This window comes from Phyllobates terribilis, unplaced genomic scaffold, assembly GCF_046119375.1.
Source record: "Phyllobates terribilis strain yellow unplaced genomic scaffold, ASM4611937v1 Scaffold_11__3_contigs__length_659146591, whole genome shotgun sequence".
NCBI classification, from domain to species: Eukaryota; Metazoa; Chordata; class Amphibia; order Anura; family Dendrobatidae; genus Phyllobates; species Phyllobates terribilis.
The window spans coordinates 575,084,880-575,100,505 of NW_027362771.1; the positions used below are offsets into that span (position 1 = coordinate 575,084,880).

General features: G+C 44.7%; 5 non-coding genes across 5 annotated transcripts; all 5 read right to left on the reverse strand.

The window, feature by feature from the left end:
• Nucleotides 1–1,670: 1,670 nt before the first annotated feature.
• On the reverse strand, nucleotides 1,671–1,810 carry LOC141168205 (U4 spliceosomal RNA). Its single transcript, XR_012251951.1, has one exon. It is a non-coding gene; the product is annotated as a U4 spliceosomal RNA (small nuclear RNA).
• A 2,346-nt stretch (nucleotides 1,811–4,156) lies between these two features.
• On the reverse strand, nucleotides 4,157–4,229 carry TRNAK-UUU (transfer RNA lysine (anticodon UUU)). Its single transcript has one exon. It is a non-coding gene; the product is annotated as a tRNA-Lys (tRNA).
• Nucleotides 4,230–10,259: 6,030 nt separating this feature from the next.
• Nucleotides 10,260–10,399, reverse strand: LOC141168511 (U4 spliceosomal RNA). Its single transcript, XR_012252245.1, has one exon. It is a non-coding gene; the product is annotated as a U4 spliceosomal RNA (small nuclear RNA).
• Nucleotides 10,400–11,087: 688 nt separating this feature from the next.
• TRNAK-UUU (transfer RNA lysine (anticodon UUU)) lies at nucleotides 11,088–11,160 on the reverse strand. Its single transcript has one exon. It is a non-coding gene; the product is annotated as a tRNA-Lys (tRNA).
• A 3,619-nt stretch (nucleotides 11,161–14,779) lies between these two features.
• Nucleotides 14,780–14,852, reverse strand: TRNAK-UUU (transfer RNA lysine (anticodon UUU)). Its single transcript has one exon. It is a non-coding gene; the product is annotated as a tRNA-Lys (tRNA).
• Nucleotides 14,853–15,626: the final 774 nt, after the last annotated feature.

Consider the following 15,626-nt stretch of genomic DNA (forward strand, 5'->3'; position numbering starts at 1 on the left):
CCCAGAGAAATAACAACATGTGTGGTGATAATCACAACTTGAGAATGGGATCGCTAGGAGCACACATATGGCGACAACACAGAATCATGAGCACAAATATGGCGGCATCAGACACAAGAGTACAAAGATGGAGGCCACACAGTATTATCAGGAGTACAAACATGGCGGCACCAGAGCCACCACAAGAGTACAAAGATGGCAGCTGCACTGTATTATCAGGAGTACAAAGATGGCGGCACCAGACACACCACAAGAGTACAAAGATGGCGGCAGCACAGTATTATCAGGAGTACAAACATTGCGGCACCAGAGCTACCACAAGAGTGCAAAGATGGTGGCACCAGAGCTACCACAAGAGTGCAAATATGGCGGCCGCACAGTATTATCAGGAGTACAACGATGTTGGCACCAGACACACCACAAGAGTACAAAGATGACGGCCGCACAGTATTATCAGGAGTAGAAACATTGCGGCACCAGAGCTACTACAAGAGTACAAAGATGGCGGCACCAGAGCTACCACAAGAGTGCAAAGATGGCGGCACCAGAGCTACCACAAGAGTGCAAAGATGGCGGTCGCACAGTATTATCAGGAGTACAAAGATGGCGGCACCAGACACACCACAAGAGTACAAAGATAGCGGCCGCACAGTATTATCAGGAGTACAAAGATGGCGGCATCAGAGCCACCACAAGAGTACAAAGATGGTGGCACCAGAGCTACCACAAGAGTACAAAGATGGCGGCACCAGAGCTACCACAAGAGTGCAAAGATGGCGGCACCAGAGCTACCACAAGAGTGCAAAGATGGCGGCCGCACAGTATTATCAGGAGTACAAAGATGGCAGCACCAGAGCTACCACAAGAGTGCAAAGATGGCGGCCGCACAGTATTATCAGGAGTACAAAGATGGCGGCACCAGAGCTACCACAAGAGTGCAAAGATGGCGGCCGCACAGTATTATCAGGAGTACAAAGATGGCGGCACCAGAGCTACCACAAGAGTGCAAAGATGACGGCACCAGAGCTACCACAAGAGTACAAAGATGGCGGCCACACAGTATTATCAGGAGTACAAAAATGGCGGCCGCACAGAATTATCAGGAGTACAAAGATGGCAGCATCAGAGCCACCACAAGAGTACAAAGATGGCGGCCGCACAGTATTATCAGGAGTACAAAGATGGCGGCACCAGACACACCACAAGAGTACAAAGATAGCGGCCGCACAGTATTATCAGGAGTACAAAGATGGCGGCATCAGAGCCACCACAAGAGTACAAAGATGGCGGCACCAGAGCTACCACAAGAGTACAAAGATGGCGGCACCAGAGCTACCACAAGAGTGCAAAGATGGCGGCACCAGAGCTACCACAAGAGTACAAAGATGACGGCCGCACAGTATTATCAGGAGTACAAAGATGGCGGCACCAGACACACCACAAGAGTACAAAGATGGCAGCCGCACAGTATTATCAGGAGTACAAAGATGGCGGCCGCACAGTATTATAAGGAGTACAAAGACGGCAGCATCAGAGCTACCACAAGAGTACAAAGATGGCCACCACATTGCACAACTGAAAGCACTAACATGACAAACTCCAACCACAAAGCTCACAGATTGCTATTTGCACACCACCCATCCTTAGTCTGCTCTTTACCACCTATTCAGTCTCCTGGGAGACTATCAAAAATTGCCATGCTGACTGTATTTCAAGTCATCATGGCGGGGTATTGGGAAAAGTTTTCAACTAGCAATAATCACGCCTCGGATAAACCTCATGGGCTATGATACTGCCACTGCGCAAAGCTGGAGGCCATCTGTGAGGAGCTGCGGCCTCCGGATCTGGGGCTCTGTCTACACTGAGGAGAGACAAAGCCATTAGGGGGCTGTGGGAGCAAAGGATTCTGGGAGTGGATATGCTAATAACACCCCTCTCCTAAGTCTGTAATGGCAGAAAGAAAAGCTCCCCAGGCTGGGGGAGGGGAGGGGGTTTATGCACTGATATAATACCGTTATACCATGAGCGCAGAATAACACAAAGTAGTGACGAAATACCAACTTACCATGATCTCATAATAATGCCAGATAGTGAGAGAATACTATCTCTGGGCTCGGCCTCTCCGATCATTTATAGACACCCGCATCCTGTGTAATACCAGGTCCATCAGGTGGTCGAAAAGGGATGTTGTAATCTGTGGCCCTATAGAGGCCACAATGTAAGGAACTGTACAGGTGACCTAGTTGTGGCGCCATCAGAGGAGATCACCGCTAGTCCTCCATGCTGAGCCTCCTCCCATAATATTAGGCCTGTTGTGCTGTATATTATATTATATCACCTATATATCATGGAGTCATTTCAACATTTTTTATTCAATTTTATTAAAAGTTTCTGCCTGAAAAGGTACTCGAACCCTGAACTAAAGATTTAGGACTATTTCAGGCTGGACCTAACTCGCTTCCATTAGCCTCTGAGCACTTCCGAAGAGTGAATGCAACCACGGTCTCTTATAAGAAGGTGCATAGACAGGTTTTTTTAAGCCCTTTTACAATGTAACCACTGCAGCCAATCACTAGCCACAGCAGTAACCAATGTGACTGGAGACTGACAGTAGTGATCACACTTCTGTACGGCCAAAATAGGATGTACAGAGATGGGCTGTTTCCTATTTATGGAGGCGAATATTAAGCAATTGCAGGTTTAAGTCCCCTAAGGGGACTGATAAAAATAAGATCATGCCCATCTGTGCGTCCAGAATAGGATGTACAGAGGCTGCCTGTATAGAGGTGAGTATTAAGCAATCGCAGGTTCAAGTCCCCAAAGGGGACTGATAAAAATAAAATCACTCCCCTTTTACAAATATGTAAAAAAATTAGCACATTGGGTATTGCTGGGTTTCTAAATATCTGAACTAATAAAATATTTTTATCCCAAATGCTACAAGCCGAAACCGAAGAAAAAAAAATCTAAATGGCAGAATTGCAGGGGAGGTTGGGGGAGGGGTCATGTCACCTCCCAAAATAAAGTGGAATTAAAACAGATACGAAAGTCATATGGACCCCAAAATGGTACAATATAGACTACACCTCGCCCCGAAAAAAACAAGACCTCGTACAACTCTAACAACCCAAAAAATAAAAGTTATGGCTCTCAGAATATGATGGCTGAAACAAGATATTTTTATTTAAAGCAGTTTGATTTTTTTTTTTTACAGTAAAACAACTATATAAAATGTGACATCACGATGATCACACTGACAAGTAGAAGAAAGTTATCAGGTCATTTTTACAGCAACTTGAACGCCAAAAAATCAAAACTCAAATAACAATGGCGGAATCAAAACTTTTTCATTACTTGGAATTTTTCCCACTATTCAGTATATTTTAGGGCAAAATGAATGCTATCATACAACACTAAATCTCGTCCCGCAAGAGATGAGCTCTCATACAGCAACGCGGATGGAGAAATAAAAATGTTGTGGCTTTTAGAAAACAGAGAGAAAAAAAAATAGATTGGCCACTTCTTTCATCGTCAGCCTGCAGACAAGTCAGATCTCCCACCTCCACAAAATAGGAAAGCACATCTATTATAACCACATGATTCAGTCTCAAAAATGCAACTACTAGTTTATAGCAATTTTTCGGAGTTACAAAAAACAGCGCCACCCCTGTGAACAGGTTGTTTGTGGTATTGCAGCTAGGCCCTATTCTCTTCAATAGAGCTGAGCAGTAATACCAGACTTAATCGGGTTTTTGCACCATCCAGAAATTTCTAGACAGTTCTTTATGGGTTTTCAATGTGTCCATAAACCATGTTCTCTGTTTGTGACTTTCGAAAAGTTGTTCAGAAAAAAAATAAAAATCAGGCTGGCGGCTCCGGACACAACTCTGGACTAGTGTGGAACAGACATTTTTTTCTAATCCTTGACAAAAACAGACCAATGTGACTTCTGACTAATTAACGAATCAGCCTCGGGTTATTTATACTTACCCGAAATCTGTATAAAGCCGGGTCTTCCCCAAGGTGATCCAAAAAGGGACGGTGTAATCTGTGGCCTATGGATGCCACAATATGGGAAACTGTGCAGGTGACCTTACATACATATCATGCAGTTGTTTGAAAAAAAATGTCATGAAATTTTATTAAATAACAATTCTGCCCAAATAGGGACTTGAACCCTGGACCCTCAGATTAAAAGTCTGATGCTCTACTGACTGAGCTATCCAGGCTCTGTGGAAAACATAGGAGTGGTATGATCTCAGTGTGGAACTAACAACAACTAACACCTTGTATTATATAAATACATCATTTCTTACACCTGGGAAGTATGAAGGGATCTATACTGATACCATATATTACATGCACGCTCACTGAAGCCCATAGGATGAATGCCTCCTTGGACCTGCCAGGGTCAGTCACAGAGGTTATGTTCCCTCTGTAAGTGACCTAAGGCTGCACACCATAACTACTGATGTGCACAGCTCCCGCCTGCTTTGTGTGCCCCCTATGACTGATCCTGAGTAGCAGGAAACATCCGATGTTCAAGGGGTCACCTACGCAGTCACACAGTAATACCATTTGGAGCCACAAGGCCGAGCGCCATCTCTGCACAGTTCCCCGTCACTTCCGCTCGGACCATACACATAACATGAGAGCAACAAGAGCCTGTATTATGTGCAAAAAGAGTCTGTACTATGTGCAACAAGAGTCTGTACTATGTGCAACAAGACCAACATAATGGAACGCCAACATGGCAGCAACATAAAGAAAATGAATAATATTTAGTCTGTCTCTTATAAGAAGGTGTGTAGACAGTTTTGTTTAACCATTTTACAATGTAACCGCTGCAGCCAATCACTAGCCATAGCAGTGACCAATGTGATCATAGACTGGCTGCAGTGATCCCACATCTGTACGGCCTAATAGGATGTACAGTGACTGGCTGTTTATGAAGTATGGAGGCGAGTATTTTTTCAACTTTTTAAAGGGTTTTTCTATTATTAAGTTTTCTATCTCCGTAGGCTCGCCCAGTGAAAATAATAATAAACTGTGTTTTCCTCACCCCCCGATACTTCCGAGCTGCCTGTCTGTCATTGCTTCCCGTCCTGTCAAGAGGCTGCAGCAGTGATGCCACAACTTGTGACCACTACAGCCAATCACTGAGGTCGGCATCAGTCTGGTGATTGGCTGCAGTGGTCACGTTCTGTAGTTGTGATGTCTCGCCAGCAACTTGTCAACAAAGACCAGAGGAAGCGACAGGAAGGCAGCGCTGGATATTAGGAAGTCTGGTGACATAGAGACGTTTATCCTCGGAAACACTTTGAAGATTTCTGTCCTGGACAACCCCTTTAAGGTGATTAGACCGGATCATAGTCAGCTGAAAGGCTCCATGTACATCGAAAGAGACCACGCCTCTCTCCCTGTGGGGTCTGTCCTCTAACTTAGGTTGGGTCTGTGATTCCCCTTCCCCCATCACTTGCGGTTTTGTTTTTTTATCACACACTTTTAGTGTTTTTCTTAATTTATTTATTTTTTCTGTAGAAAAGTCTGTGTGACCCCAGAAAGAAACAGTTGCTATGAAAGTCTTTGGTGTCCATAGCAACCAATCACAGAGCAGCTTTCATTTTACCAGAGCTGTGTAAGAAATGAAATCCGGACCGTGATTGGTTGCTATGGGAAACAAAGACAACCACCGGTGCAAGCTCTGATCGCTGCTGTTCAACCCTCTAACAATGTCTGACAGCGGCATGTAAATGGTCGTGATTTGTCTGCACCCATCTCGACCCCCCAAATTCTCACCCACTCCTGCAATGTGATTGCATGGTGCCGATGGGTTACCATGACAGCCGGGGGTCTAGTGAAGGCCCCTGTCACCGCTATGTTTGTACATACAAGTACAGAAAACTTCACCTAATAAATACTATTCATTGTCCAAAAAAAACCAAAGTGCTTTACAAACATGTACTGTATTAGAAATCATGGCTGCTTTCTTCCAAAAACAGCACCGCTCCGGTTCACAGGTTGTGTGTGGTATTGCAACTGAGCTCCATTTACTAAAATAAAGCTGAGCAGTAATTCCAGACACGACCCGTCCATAACGGCGGAGCTCCGTCCAGAGGAAAGGTTTATCTAAGACCGGTTTCACAAATCTGCGGTCCACAGTCTGGGTGCGATCCATGATGTACGGAGCGGCTGCGGGTCTCTTATATCAGGCAATCGCAGGGTTAAACCCCGAAGGGACTGAAAAAAAATCAAAGACATTTAATATTCCGGCGTATAAGACGACCCCCCCTACTTTCCTGTTAAAATATAGAGTTTAGGATATATTCACCGTATAGGACTACCCCTTTTCCAACGCATACCAAACACCGGTAAAAATGAAAAAAAAAACAGATTTGAATTTAACATGGTCCTTTTTTAATTTAAATTCTTATGACATGCAGGTATATAGCAGGAAAACTGTCACTCATAAACATAAGGCATACAACAACAACATTACTATCATCCATTTTCATTAGCGGCATACACCGGTACCCGACAATTTACAACAGAAAGAATAGAGCTTCACACATAGATTAGATAGATAGAAATATGTCAGTCACATATATATGAAGTACAGTGACAGTGTTGCTTACTGTACTTGTCATTTAGTGTAAAGGATTTATTTAAAAAAATAATAGTGTTTTCATGCACCGTCTCTTTAAAAAAGCCGGCCGGCAATTCAGCATCTGTACCCGACAATTTAGAATAGAAGGAATAGAGAATCATACATAGATTAGATAGATAGAAACATGTCAGTCACATATATATGAAGTACAGTGACAGTGTTGATTACTGTACTTGTCATTTAGTGTTAAAATAAAGGATTTATTTTAAAAAAAATTGGCGTGGGGTTCCCCTTAATTTTAGTCTCTAGCGGAGGTTAAGCAGATGGCTGGGGCAGATGTTTGAAGCCTGGGAAGGGGGTAATACCCACGGAGCTTCCCAGTCTACTAATATCAGCCCCCAGATGAATACCTAGCCTTTACTAGCTATTAAAATGGGGGACCCCCCCAAAAAAAATGACGTGGGGTCCCCCCTATTTTAATAGCTAGCAAAGGCTAGGCAGACAGCTGGGGGCTGATATTAATAGCCCAGGAAGGGTGCCATGAATATTGGCCCCCTCCCAGGCTAGAAACACCAGCCGTCAGCCGCCCCAGAAATGGCGCATCCATAGGATGCGCCAATTCTGGCACTTAGCCTCGCTCTTCCCACTGCCCTGTAGCGGTGGCAGGGGGTAATAGGGCTGGGGTTCATGTCAGCGCCAGCTGCCATGAAGCCCAGGTTAGTAATGATGGGCGTCTATAAGACACCCCCATTGCTAACCTACAAAGTGTTAAAAAGGAAAAACACACACTACACCAAGAAAAAAATAATTTATTTGAAATAAACCACACCATTTTATTTAATTCTTAGTTTACTAAAAAAAAAATAGTTACCTGTCCACGTTCCTGCGCTGATCTCCCATGCACAGCTGTCACATCTGGAGATGGTGACAGCTGTGCATGGCTGCTGTAAGCTCACGCTGCCGGGAACACGTCCGCTCCCGGCAGCGGGAGCCACTGACTGAGGTCACCGGAGTGCATTCAGTCAGCGCAGCTCCGGAGACCTCCTTTACGGCACTGCTGTACCGTGGGAATTTCTCACGATACAGCAGGGCCGTAAAGCAGCTAACTGGAGCAGCGCTGCCTGAACTCCGGCGAACCCGCTTATGCAATGACGGGGCTGCTTTACGGCCCCGTCATTCTAGCGGCGGCGGTTCAGAGCGGTCACATTCTATGTGGCTGCTCTAAACTGGAGATCATCGTGGGACACTCGTGAACTACTACGGAGGGGTAAGGATAAGGTTGTGGTTTATTATTTTATATTTTATTACAGGAGATCGATGGCTTCGGGGAATTAGGTGTCTAGGTGAGTATAGGTGTAGTTTTTTATTTTTTACTTTATTTTAGGTGGCGATCGGCGGGGACAGGTAATGTATGAACTAATTTATTGTAGGTAACCACTGGCCACCAATGACATGTATTTAACATTTATTGGGGACACAGTAGGGCAATTTATATAGCAGGATCAGGCTGATGGGAACAACTGCTCCCATCGAGCTGATCCTGCTGGCAGGAATGGACGGGGGACAGACATAGGCCGATGGGAGTAGTAGTGTCACATCGGCCTATGTCTGCCTGCACGCACACACCCGCACACATCGCACAGACACCGCGCACACCCGCAGACATCGCACAGACACCGCACACATCGCACAGACACCGCACACACCCCCAGACATCGCACAGACACCGCGCACACCCGCACACACTCGCAGACATCTCACAGACACCGCACACACCCGCAGACATCGCACAGACACCCCACACACACTCGCAGACACACGCACAGACACCCGCACACACCAATCATGACGGGTCTGGGAGGTGAGGCTGACCTGTGAGACCGTGGGAAAGTTCATGTGAGTTCATGCAATGCAGTGAAGCATGAACTCACATGAACCCTCTGAGGGCACCGCGGCGACTTCAAATGAACAGCTGATCGGCATCACCTGATACCTCAGCTGTTCATTTGAAATAACCGGCGGGAAAGCGCAGCACAGAACGGGAAAGCCGGCGGTGAAGTCTTTTCACTGCCGGCTTCCCCGCCCGGGTCCTTCGCTCCCCGCTCCTTGGTGCTGCGCTCCCCGCCCGGTCCTAACTTACGATCGGGATGGGAGGTGGCGAGGGGAGCGGAGGATCGGGGTGGGAGGCTGCGGGGAAGCAGTATGGGGCTGTGTGATTGTTTAAAACTTCCCAGCTCCGGACACAGCGCAGCGCTTCTGTGACAAGTGAAAGCTGTCGGCACAGAAGCCCTGCGCTGTGTCCGGAGCTGGGAAGACACTGCGATGTGTCAGAAAAGTTCGCTAGGTTCTGTCTGTCTCCGCTGCTGGGAATACGCTGCGCTGTGTCAGTTTCAGCACAGAAGCGCTGACTGTCTGGACCTACCGCCGCCGTATTTTAACTCCCTCCACCTTATATTAACTCCCACATGGCAGAGATACGGCCACGGCAGCTTATTAACACCCCCAGAGTATCCCCGCATGTCAATTTCTGAAAGTTCAAAAACATTACCGGCGTATAAGACGACCCCAGACTAGACAGAAGATTTTTCAGTCTTCAAAAGTCGTCTTATACGCCGGAATATACGGTATATATTGAATAAATATATTTAAATAAATCGTATTTTCTCAGTTTAAGAAGAAAAAAATAGATATGCATATCATATCTATATTTAAATACATATTATATATATATCATTTTATATACATATATTTAAATATATATTATAATATTTAAAGAAAAAATAAAAATTATGTGCATATATATATATAATCTTTAACATTTTTTAGATTTTTCAAAAAATGTTCATATCTAATATTTATAATATTTAAAGAAGAAATAAAAATATATTTATATATACATATATATCCAAAAAAGACAAAGGCAGCAGCACTCCATTGTTCAATATAGGGTGAACTTTTTCAAGCTGGAAAAAGTTTCACATTTTGAACGAAACGTTGCCCTGACGTGATGGGTCAATAAATCCCCCTATATTGGACTATGGAGCGCTGCCTTTGTCTTTGCTGGACGTCTTGAGGTTTGGTTTTGCCTGTAAGGCGTATTTAGCACCCAACTGTTTTTGTAATAACTTTGCTAGTGCTGCACCTGTATTTTTCTAATTATATATTCATATAAATAAATATAAATATATATATATATATATATATAAACACATATGTACAGTATATATAGAATTTTTTCATGTATTGTTTTACATTTTCTGATATGTATATATATATATACACATATACTATCAGTACTATTTTGGGGTCTATATGACTTTTTTATCTCTTATTATTCCATCATATTTTGGGAGGTGACCAAAAAAATCCCAGAGAATTTGCCATTTACACTTTCTTCTGTTTTGGTGCACGCCGTATATAATAAATAGTATTTTATATATGTACCAAGCGATACCAAATATGTTAATTTTTTATTTATTTTTGGAAAAGTGGGTGTTTGATCTTTATACACACAGATATATATATATATATAATTCTTCCTGCATGGAACAAGTTCTCATTGGCATAGAAATATACCTGAAATGTTATAATTTCTAGAATATTGATCCTACAGCACATGGCCGATTCAGATCTATCTCAACCACCTATTCAGTCTCCTGGGAGACAGTCAAAAATTGCCATGCTGACTGTATTACGAGCCATCATGGCGGGGTATTGGGAAAAGTTTTCAACTAGCAATAATCACGCCTCGGATAAACCTCATGGGCTATGATACTGCCACTGCGCAAAGCTGGAGGCCATCTGTGAGGAGCTGCGGCCTCCGGATCTGGGGCTCTGTCTACACTGAGGAGAGACAAAGTCATTAGGGGGCTGTGGGAGCAAAGGATTCTGGGAGTGGATATGCTAATAACACCCCTCCCCTAAGACTGTAATGGAAGAAAGAAAAGCCTCCCAGGCTGGGGGAGGGGAGAGGGTTCATCCTCCATCTGATCATAGTGTCACCACCTCCTGCTATACAGACTGTCTGCTCCTGCGTCCTGGGGGAACATTCACTTATGTATTACAGGATTGCATTACCAGGAACTTCCTGATGATGGCGCAAGAAGAGAAGCAATACTGTCATGCTGTGACCATATAATAACAAATAGTGACTTATAACCGTCAAACCATCAGCACATAATAACAGAAAATAGTGATTAAATACCGCCATACCATCACCACATTATAATACTAAATAGTGACTGAATACCGCCAAATAGTGCCCTCTATACAGACTGTTCACAAGTTCCTATATTACATTACCAGTGATCGCCTGTTGTTGGCGCCAAAAGTGCAGCTAAGGAGAACAAAACTAACTGGAATCAAAGATATTACAGTAACCGTGATATTTTCTTGAACAGTCGCCATCATTTGTTCTTCCCTAGGTCTATTATATCCTTTAGAAATAGCGTTTATTGGTTTCATCTTTATTAAAAGCTTCCGCCTGAACAGGGACTTGAACCCTGGACCCTCAAATTAAAAGTCTGATGCTCTAGCGACTGAGCTATCCGGGCTTCTGTACGTGATCATTGACACAATGACTTTCTCCTGTATTATCGGCCGTCTGCTCCTCCTTTCTTGTTACAGACTATCACCACTCACCACTATACGTTCTGTCCATTGGTTTCTACGTCCTGGAAGGGAACCGTCTCTTCTGTATTCCAGACCTGTCCAGCAATGCAGAGATGATCCCATAAGACTTAACGATTGAATTGGGGAGAGGACGTCATCAGGGACTTGTAATGACTTGTGGATGGGACAGGATGATATCAGGGACTTATAATAAACTGGAGAGTGAGGTCGGACGCTATCAGGGACTTGTAATGACTTGGGGGTAGGGGAGGATGATATTAGAGACTTATAATAAACTGGAGAGTGAGGACGGACGCTAGTGTAGCACCCAGAGGGTTCGGTCGCTACAGAGGTATTGCATCTCACCCAGATGTGCGATATCTCACTCTCAGGTAAGGATGGAGTATGGCTCAGGACCCTGACACCTGCATGCATTACACCAAATTTCCGGGGGACAGGGCGACAATGCTCCGACGGGAGAGCACAATTGTCCCTGATCCCTGGCAGGAGTGGGAAGGGGTCACCTAGGAAAGGGGGAACCCTGTGGTGTGTGGGTGGAGAGTGCAGATCCTGGGTGCACTGAGTAGGAGTATAAAGAGGGGAGCCATCTTAGGAAGTGTGTTCAGTCAGAGGGGAGCACTGACAGAGAAGGGCTCTGTGGAGCTCTGCTCCAGGAGGCGAGCCTAGCCTGAGAGGCCCAAGACTGAGAAGAGAAAGAGCAGAGAGGAGAGGGAGCAGGAAAGGCTCCAGGAGAAGGAGGGATCCCAGGGGTACGGGCCATGCAGCAAGCCGGCCGTACGCCCGCCGCTACCTGGAGGTAGGGGGGTCAGGCCAAGACAGGGAACCGGTTCCCTTAACTAGTGGAGGCAGAAACCACACTCAGCTAGTCACCGGAGGCTGTGGCATTGCATGTGTCACAGCCCCTCACAGTCCACGCTAGGAAGGGACCACATAGGGTCCAGGGGACGGAACACACGTCGCCCGCCAAGACCCGAGGCAGCTGGACAGAAGCGGTGTAAGGTGTGAAGCACGAAGAGCCAGAGAAAGGACACATGAAGGGGGTCCTGATAAGTACTCCAAAGATATCTGGGAGTCGGCCGAGCCCCTCACTTGGCGAACACAGTACGACGCGGGAGATTATGACCGGCCATAATAATCTGGATTAATAACTATGAGTAAAGACCCTGGACTGCACTGCAAAGACTCTGAGTAGTTTCTGCTGCGCCCTTGCACCACAACTCTCATCATCCACTCACGCTGCCCTGAGGCAATACTCTTCCTGTGGGGAGTCACACCATCTAGCTGCACACCTCATCAGCCTCAGCGGCCTGCCCAGCAGCGGCGGTTCCTCCTAACCGCAATCCACAGGTGGCGTAGTCGGACATTTAATAATCATAAAAAACACATTAATACACTGCCACTGGTTTGACCACCCTGAGCCACGGGACTGGGTCACCGCCACGGTGACTACAACCCCCAGCATCCACTAAAAGGCCCAGTTCTGGGTTCCCCACACGGCCCAGGGGGCGCGTCACTATCAGGGACTTATATTGAATTGGGAGAAAAAGGAGGAGGACGTCACCATGGACTTTTAATGAATTAGTTGGTTAGAGAAGATGCTATACAGGGACTTATAATGAATTGACATTGGGGAGGATACCCAAACGGACTTATAACGGATTGGGGTCTGGGAGTGGACACTATCAGGGATATATTATGAACTAGGGGTGGAAGAGGACACTATACAGGGAGCTGTAATCAATTGTGGGTGGGAGAGGCTGCTATCAGAGGCTTATAATGATTTGGGGGATGGGGAGGGACTTATAGTGATAAGAACTAAAAATAGTGACTGAAAACCACCATACTATAAACACATAATTGTAAATTCCCCCCAAAATGAATTGATTCTAATTCCTCTTACTGTGGCTTTGCTTTTAATTTTGATTACGGTTATACCAGGAACACATGATTAAACCAATACTCACCTAAAACCGCCATCCCGTGACCACATTATATTGTCAAATAGTGACTGATTACTTCCATACCAAGACCATATAATAACACCAAATAGGGACTGAATACCGCCATATAGTCCCTCTATACAGACTGTCCACAAGTTCCTACTACGTGGAATATGTAAGGAGCCCTCACTTATGTTCTAGTACATTACATTACCAGTGATTGCCTGTTGTTGGCGACAAGAGAGCAGCTAAGGAGAACATGGTCACCACCCAAAACTGTCCAATTGTCTCCATCATTAGTCCTTCTCTAGGTCTCTTATATCCTTATGAAATAACCTCTTTGTTAAAAGCTTCTGACTGAACAGGGACTTGAACCCTGGACCCTCACATTAAAAGTCTGATGCTCTACCGACTGAGCTATCCGGGTTCTGTACATGATCACTGACACAATGACTTTCTCCTGTATTATCGGCCGTCTGCTCCTCCTTTCTGGTTACAGATTATCACCACTCACCACTATACGTTCTGTCCATTGGTTTCTACGTCCTGGAAGGGAACCGTCTCTTCTGTATTCCAGACCTGTCCAGCAATGCAGAGATGATCCCATAAGAGGCAACGATTGAATTGGGGAGAGGACGTCATCAGGGACTTGTAATGACTTGTGGATGGGACAGGATGATATCAGGGACTTATAATAAACTGGAGAGTGAGGACGGACGCTATCAGGGACTTATATTGAATTGGGATAAAAAGGAGGAGGACGTCATCATGGACTTTTAATGAATTAGTTGGTTAGAGAAGATGCTATACAGGGACTTATAATGAATTGTGGGACAGGGGAGCACACTATTAGGGACTTATAATGAATTGACATTGGGGAGGATACCCAAAGGGACTTATAACGGATTGGGGTCTGGGAGTGGACACTATCAGGGATATATTATGAACTAGGGGTGGAAGAGGACACTATACAGGGAGCTGTAATCAATTGTGGGTGGGAGAGGCTGCTATCAGAGGCTTATAATGATTTGGGGGATAGGCAGGGACTTATAGTGGTAAGAACTAAAAATAGTGACTGAAAACCACCATACTATAAACACATAATTGTAAATTCCCCCCAAAATTAAATTGGTGGAGGGGGATTCTAATTCCTCTTACTGTGGCTTTGCTTTTAATTTTGATTACGTTTATACCAGGAACACATAATTAAACCAATACTCACCTAAAACCGCCATCCCGTGACAATATATTGTCAAATAGTGACTGATTACTTCCATACCAAGACCACATAATAACACCAAATAGGGACTGGATACCGCCATATAGTCCCTCTATACAGACTGTCCACATGTTTCTACTACGTGGAATATGTAACGAGCCCTCACTTATGTTCTAGTACATTACATTACCAGTGATTGCCTGTTATTGGCGCCAAGAGAGCAGCTAAGGAGAACATGGTCACCACTTAAGACTGTCCAAAATCAAAAGAATTCTGCTAACATTGATATTTTCCTGAGTAGTCTCCATCATTTGTCCTTCTCTAGGTCTCTTATATCCTTATGAAATGACATTTATTGTTTTCCTCTTTGTTAAAGGCTTCTGCCCAAACAGGGACTTGAACCCTGGACCCTCAGATTAAAAGTCTGATGCTCTACCGACTGAGCTATCCGGGCTTCTGTACATGATCACTGACACAATGATTTTCTGCTGCAGCTGTCGGCCGTCTGCTCCTCCTTTCTGGTTACATATTATCACACACACACTTTCTCCTACAACTATCTGCTTTCTGCTTTTCTTTCCAGTTACACAGTATCACCACCTGTGCACACATTCTGACACAATGACTTTCTTCTGAATTATCGGCCATCTGCTCCTCTTTTCGGGTTACACACTATCACCACTTCCAACTATTCATACTGTCCATTGGTTTCCACGTGCTGAAAAAAAAATTCACTTCTGTATTCCAGACATGTCCAGCAATGCAGAGATGATCTCATAAGACATAACATTTGAATTGGGGAGAGGACATCATCAGGGACTTATAATGACTTGGGCGGTGGGAGAGGATGATATCAGGGACTGGACAAAGTCACTTGTGGCAAGTTAAAGGCGTGGACAATATGAAAATCACAGCTGAAACCAGATTAAAAAAAAAAAGAGACGACGTTGACTCAATCTTTACATTGTGTATCTGTGTGTGCCATACTAAGCATGGAGAACAGAAAAAAGGAGACGAGAACTGTCTGAGGACTTGAGGATCAAAATTGTTGAAAAATATCAACAATTTCACGGTTACAAGTCCATCTTCAGAGATCTTGATGTTCCTTTGTCCACGGTGCACAACATAATCAAGAAGTTTACAACCCATAGCACTGTAGCTAATCTCCCTGGACGTGTACGGCAGAGAAAAATTGTTGAAAGGTTGCAACGCAGGATAGTCCTGGCAA